This window comes from Manis pentadactyla, chromosome 12, assembly GCF_030020395.1.
Source record: "Manis pentadactyla isolate mManPen7 chromosome 12, mManPen7.hap1, whole genome shotgun sequence".
Taxonomy (NCBI): Eukaryota; Metazoa; Chordata; class Mammalia; order Pholidota; family Manidae; genus Manis; species Manis pentadactyla.
This window is the reverse complement of record NC_080030.1, coordinates 30,403,683-30,411,311: the sequence shown is the minus strand read 5'-3', so window position 1 is coordinate 30,411,311 and position 7,629 is coordinate 30,403,683.

Here is a 7,629-nt window from a genome sequence, read left to right as displayed (position 1 = left end):
TCTTAAGAAAAAAATGGAAGGTGATAAAGCTGAGCAAAGCTGAGTAAAGTACATACACACAGACATTTATATACACATATTCATGTAAGCAGGTATGTGCACATATACACAGACATATATGTATTCATGTGAGTGTATATATGCACATCCATATACAGTCTTACAAGTATATATATGCATGCACACATATATATTCCTGTAAGGGTATATATGTACACATTACACATATTTATTCATGTGACTGTATACACACACATATATTCCTGTTAGCATATATATGCATACACACATATACACACAAACACACTTGCACACACACATGCATCTGTTAATATATATTCACAGAAGAAAAGAGCATTAGCATAACATAAGGGCCCCAAAACTGCTAACGTCACAGCACAGATGGTATATCCAAATCTCATGTTCTCACTTCGTTATATTAGAAACACCCATGGCTCTGTGGTTGATAATATCACACAACCTTTTCAGTTCCACACCAGTGTTTCTATGGGTTGTCAGGAAAAGGCCCTCCATGTGTGTGCAGGAAGGGCCTGTTTCCACAGCTGTCTGGGCTTACCGGGTATGAGCACTGTAAGTTGAGCAGTCAGTCTGGAGATGGATGGTAAAGAAATTTACCCTATAAAAAGCTTGTATTTTAGGAGTTCTTCCAAAACAAATCCACCCAGCTTCTGGTCCCAGCACTGTTGTTTCTGTGAAAATTTAAGCAAGTCTTTAATATCTATTTACTAATCCCTGAAGTAAAGATACTACAAGCGCTACCTAACTCATCCTATTACTGAGAGCTGTTGGGAGGCTCTCTGGGCAGTTTCATGATAAGCCCCATGGGCAGGCCCATTAAGAACTGAGGCTGGGGGGTGTCTGAGCCGATGCACCCAGAGCTGCGAGCGTGGCCCGGGCCCCTCCGGCACTGCGAGAGCCGTGTGCCTACGCCTGAATCCCTGATGCTTGAGGGTGTGGTTTGTTGTCCTCACAGCCCTGCGCGGCCCTTGGTACGTGGTCCCCGAGTGGCACCTGCACAGTACATACATGCACCACAGCACGTGTTGGACTGAGGTGGACCCCAAATTGCTGGCTGCTGGTGAGGACAGGTCACCACTGAGGAGAAGAAGTGGGATGGACACAAAGGCCAAGGGCTGCGTCCCAGACGCCCTCTGGAGAAGAGACCCCCAGACCCTGGTATGGCTTTAGTGGAGGGAACATGGCTGCAGGCAGGGCCTCTGCTGGCGTGTCTGCGGCACCCGATTCAGAAATTCACAGAAACCCTCCAGTGGTGTTCGGTTGTTGGTAATTTTTTTGAACTCAAAGTACACTTTCCCATGAAAGCCAGGGTTAGTCCCCAGGCATCCCCCCTGCGCCCCATCCATGGCCCACCACCACCCGTGCGCACACAGAGCCCGTCACTCCACCATGTGACCAGGACATCCGAGGTATGCGGGCATGGCTGTGAGCCCCGCTGGTCTGCACAGATGACACATCCCAGCCCTGTCCGCGGGCAGTGGCTTAGACAGTGGGCACGGAGGTTTCTGTAAGGCAGGCCCTAAGGATAGCACAGGGCCGTGGGTAGGAGGCTGAAGGCAGGGTTTGTGCTTGCGGGAGGAGGGCCAGAGAAGAGTGTCATGAGACACCAGGCCTTCTGCACGGAGAGCCCACGGGAGAATAGCTTTTTCCCAAGATAGGCAAGGTCCCCCTGCTTTGTCTCTTCTAGGGGGTTCCAGGTACCCCAAATCTTTCTCCACCACTTTTTTGGAAAAGGGCACATCTTGAAAACCTCCTCTACCTTCCTGGAAGCCAACAGAGAATGTTTGAGCATCTAATAAAAGTGTTTTAATACTCATTAAAGGGAAGCAGTCCCCTTTTTTGCACATAGTTTCTATGGACCATTCAGCTCCTCTGAGAGCAGGGGCCATGATGGAGCTGGAGCACCGCATGCATGGAGAGAGATCCGTGGGGGTACAGGACAGGCATCCAGCCTGAGATGTGGGCCTGACCCCACAGAGCAGAGGGGAGGGCGTAGGGCAGGAGGGTCTGAGCCAGGCACCAGCAACAGTTCTTGAGGCCGAGTGCAGGGCCCACCCTGAGGCTGCCTCCAAGCGGTACCCCCCCCCCCCGACTTCCCCCATCATCCAGAACCCTCTCCACACAGCCAGGCATATCCTGAAAAATCTGCTCAGGTACAGTCATCTGACTCCAGGCTCCAAGAAGGACCCGTCCCAGCTAAGAGCCGCCTTCACTGTATGTAGATCAGAAGCAGGGCACAGTGGGACTCATGTACTGTTTGTACTGTTAAACAAGGGACCTGATGGTTTTAAAAGCACAGTGCGAACAGGCAAATGTGATGAACTATAGGACGGATTGCAGTTTGCAAAGCACTTTAATATGTTGCTGTGGTCTGAATCCCTGCGCCCCCACCACTCGCATGGTGGTGTTCTGATCCCAGTGTGTGTGTGGAGGTGGGTCCATTGGGAGGTCGTCAGGCAGGGAGGGTGGAGCGTTCACGAATGGGATTAATGCCTTAATAAAAGAGACCCCAGGGAGCCCCCTGGCCCCTTCTGCCATATGTGGACACAGCAAGAAGCCACCATCAGCGACCCAGAAGCGGACCTTCACCCCACCACGCTGACACCTTGATCTGGGACTTTCAGCCTCCAGGACTGTGAGAGATCAGTTTCTGTTGTTCATAAACCACCCAGCCTGGTATCACATTACACAGCTGGGACAGACTAAGACATATGACCTGTTTGACAGGATGTATGTCCCTTGAGTCTGCAGCTGTCCTGTCAGACAAGCACTACCATCAGCACAGAAGGTAAACTGAGGAAGACATCTGTTTATGCCTCGTCTTCCAAGCTCAGCAGGGCCAGCTAGGGTTCTTTGATCGCAAGCAACAGACAGACTCCTGCTGACCCCAGCATGGAAGACATTTACTGGGGTGACCCCCAGGACCAGTGGGAAGGTGGGGGCCAAGTCAGGAAGGGCAGGAACAGCTCGGCCGCATTCACTGTCACCCACCTCATGGACACTGACACTGGGAGTCATGACCTCTGGCAACGATCTTCAGTCTTCGAATTAAAGTCCAGGGGAAAGCGTGTGAGGGCCCCTTCCCGGCCGGGGGCAGGCTGGTGTTCTCGCCTGTCAATCCCAGAACATATTTGTAACTGTTACAGACAAAAACAAACTTCCCTTTTCTTTTCTTTTTTGGCCTCGCACTTTCTCTTACAATTGATTCTGTGATGCTTTTTCCTATTCACCTGGATGAAATTTGGACAAACCCCAGGATATTTCTGGTCACTTTCAGACTATAAACATTCTTGTCATGTTTCACACAGACATAACCTTCCTTGTTATTACAGCCGCGCCCAGTTAGCAATCAAATCTTCACTCCTGCTTTGAAGTTGGGGCTTTACTGCCCCCAACCCTGCCCCTGGTGCTGGCAGAGACCTGTCAGGAAAGGGAAATGATCATTTCTTATCCCTTAACTCAGCCGTCTGCTCTGCCTCCCGCCCTGCACGTCCACCCTCTGGGTGGGGGGCGGCGCAGCAAAGGTGAGAAGGGAGGGAAGGCCCCCCATGAGGCCCTGGGCTCCCGGAGGCTGGGCCCCTTCCCCTCAGGGGGCACCCATAGTGCTTGAAGGCCACTCCCTCCCCCTCAGTCACGGGCTCTCTCGTCTGCTTACTGGTTCTCAGCCCCAGGCATCTGTGGTGGTCAGGCTGTGCCCCGTACAAAGATTTGTGTCCAAGCCCTACCCCCTGGTGCCTGTGAACAGGACCTCATTTGGAAATAGGGCCTTTGCAAGTGGGGTAAGTTTAAGGATCTCAAGAGGAGGTCATCCTGGGTGTAGGAAGAGATCCCCAATGGCTGATGTCCCTAATAAGAGAGAGGAGAGGGAGATGGAGGTGCAGAGACTCAGGAAAAGCCCCAGTGAAGATAGAGGCTAAAGTGGGAGCCAAAGACTGCCCACCACTGCCAGGAGCAGGGGGAGGTCGGGGAGGCCAGGGGAGGCTGGGGAGGCTGGAGGAGGCAGGCAGAGGGAGCACCGCTCTGCCAAGGCCCTGATGGTAGCCTTCTGGCCTCCAGACCTGGGAGGGAATGTGCTCCTCTTGGTGAAAGCCATGAAGTTTGTCGAATTCCTATTGCTGCCCCAGGACACTGACAGGCCCCATGACAGCCCTGCCCCTGGGCGGACCTAGGAAGGTCCACAGCAGCCCCTCATCACACAGCATCTAGTCTAAGTGCTGCCCCCTCACCTCCCCAGCTTCCCCACTGCTGTGTGCTTGCACAGACTTGCATGTGCTCACATGCACAGGGGGACATGGCTTCTACACGCCCAGAGTCTATTCCAGAAAACCTCATGGTCCCTGCTGTACAGAACCAATGAGCTGGCCAACCCACAGACCCACTTTACCAAAGCGGCTGCTCACCAGTCTCCTTGCCTCTCGGTTTTCTGGATGGATCAGACCCAAGGCCCCTGTGGCCCATGGACTCGGGACACTTGCACACCCCTTAAGGCTGCTCTTTAAAGTGCCCCCCTCGCAAGGAGGAGGGAAGCCCCCATTCGTCAGCCTCTGTTGTCAGTCCTTCATGGGGGTCTCTCCCCTGACTTAGGAACGTGGCATCTATTGGGTATCGGTGATGGTCAAAATTCCTATTTTAACATTTTGTTGCTTATGAAATAGGGGAAGGCTTGTTCCTCAGCAAAATAATGCTCATCAAAGTCAGAGGGCTTGATACTGAGCAGACAGAATCCAAAGGTGTGACTGGGGAGCAGAGGTGAGCCTTGTTCCATCAGGCTGCACCTCTTACTTGTAATGGAATTGCCGACAAGTGTCCCCACAGATCTAGCATCATGGTTACCCTGACGGACAATGCCAGGTGCAGTCATCAGGCCAAAGCCACAGAAGGAAGTCTGAAGTTCAAAGGTAAAGGGGAGGGGGCTGATCAGGTGTCAAGGAATGAAGGGCACCCTGCCTGCACCCTCACCCTGCCCAGCACATCTGCTGGCACGTGGAGTCCTGCAAAGCCCAACACCGAGTCAGACTGGTCCAAAGCTGAGAAAGGAGGGTGCGCAGTATGCAGGGAGACCGAGGCGTGGGGAGAACTCTGTGACAACCTGGGCTCAGACACAGAGTTTGTGGGAGGGCCGGAGCCAGCACAACACCCCAAAGACAGAGGCAAGGCACTGAGAAGTGGCCCTTCTATGTCCACACTTCACTCAGTCTGAGCTGTAATAAATGGAGCTTTCATTACTGGAGAATTAAGTGTAAACCTTTCATCAAATACATTTTCTAAACATGCATAGAAGACAGCCCATGGAGAGCCACACAGGAGGCTCGTGACAAGGTGTGGGACAGCAGGCTGTCAAGCATGGCTCAGGGGTGCCCGAGGCTCCAGTGAATCCCCAGTTCCCGGGCCATTTGCCTGCCCAGCAACCTCTGCAGCTGGGGATCACTGAACAAGGAGGTTGGACCAAGAAGGAACATAAGTGTCAAGCTAAATTAACTCAGCCTGGAGGGGATGGGAGTACAGCCTGGGAACTCTAATTTCAAATTTTCTTTTTTAAATCAGTTTGTAAAGCTCCCCCCAAAATCCCATAGGACTTTGATTGGGCTTGCATTAAATCGATGGATTTTGGGAGAATCGCCACTTCCAGAGTGTGTCCTGAGACTCCCTGTGAAACCCAGTATCTCAGTGCGATTCCCTTCCTCTCCAAGCCTCTGCCCCAGTTACTGCTCGTGTTTCCCACGAGTCTCCCCCACCCCCAGTTAGACACAGCGCACCCCTCTGCTCCACGTGCACCCTCAAGGCCGCTCTGCCTCCTGCATGAAGCTTCCTCCAAGGACTCCGACCATGGCATCTCGGCTTATTGGAGATGCAGCCACACCTGGCAAGAGGAAGCTCTGTTAAATGTTAGCTATTATGATTATCATGTAAATAGTTTCCTGATTCACTTTGAGATTTTTTTTTAGAAAGGCAATTGATTTCCTCTTACCTGGAACATTGCCCCCAAATTACTATAATTCCTAAAACTGTCTTATTTTCTGAAAGCACAGTGAAGGAGGCATAGAGTGACTTCGGAGAATTCTTCTGAAAACTTCCTCCAGTAGGTCCTCCCGGGTTTAAAACAGTGAGGCTGCTGTTCATGTTTTAACCCATTTCTCCAGACCAATACCATCATAAACTGATTATTTCTGAGGTAGAAATCTGGTCCATAAACAACCAGTCTCTTTTTAGTAAGTGTCCTCTCTACATGAATAGAAAGTACCAGATCAGAGCATCTGGAGCAAATGATTTCAGGGGTCAGTAAAGGTGACCTATAATTTTTGTTTCTGTTTGTTTCCCCCAAAATTAGTAAATTTGATAGGCTTGAATCGCTGGTTTGGTTTCCATAACAAACAGAATGACCTTCTGGTCACCAGAAATGATCTATCCAGCATTATCTAAAGTTAGAAGGGTTAAAACAAAGAGCTGAATTCAAGGCACCAGGAAGCTATATGAAATAAAACTTGGCGAGTGTGCTTCTGAGATGCATTTAGGGAGCCATAAATGCCATCTCATGTCACTTCGTCTTCTTCAATTAGAAAGACGTTATTTGGGGGACAAGAGAGTTGTGGATTAAAAGCAATTACTGAGATTCTTAAGCCCTGAAGTTTCACAATAATTCATGTAATAACATTTTAAAAAATCAGCTTTGAATCCTTAGTAAATTTCACTTCAACCAGAATGATGTTTAGTAAAAAGTCACCCTAAAGGCTGCACAGACCACTAACTGTCAAGTGGTAAGAACTCATTAAACACTCTGATACTAAACTAAAAATACTCGATCTCATAGAACTTTATGATTTAAAAATTGCATCATAGTCTCAAAAATGTCACATAATTGAGCGAATATTCACTGAGGGTGTATGTCAGGCCTGCTCTAGGGCTGAAGATGCTCAAAGGAACCTGACTCTGGCCCTGCCTTTGAGCTACGCAGCATAATGCCTCCTGGCCTCCTCACTGGCATCAGTAATCAGCGTGCAAGTGTAAAAACTGTCCCTTCCCTTTCTGCCTGGTGACTGAGTTCCACATCCACTCTGCTACGGATAAGCAGTAAGTCTTGATTTAAGGGACGCATCGCTTATCTGTCTTTGTTATTTACCTGCAGGACGAGGCGAATCTGTCTACTCTCCCAGAGCCGATGGGGAGAGAATGCGAGGCCCTTTTCCAGCGTCTTCCAAGCTTCTGTGGGTGGACTACGAGTCCTCTATTAGCTGCAGCCCCATGAGTCAGTCAGCAAGCACGTCCCTCCCTTTCCCCGAGGGTGATGGATGGGGCAGGACCAGTGAACACAAGGACTCAGGGCAGGGAAGGAAGTGCTGCGTGGGAGAATAAACAGGATGGAGTGGAGAAATGTCTATCAAAATCCCATGCTTGTCTACCACTTGGTAATAAGAACCTCATATTCTGTTCCAGAAACCCCAGGATATGGGCAGAAATTCGGTGGGGGCGGGGTGGCTGACTCATGTCAGGTGCGAAATCCCCATGGCGTTGAAAGCGATCAGCTGTGACATCCTTGACGTTTCATAGGGAGCAGCAGGTGCTGCTGTATTTGTGGACACATGCAGCCCAGCC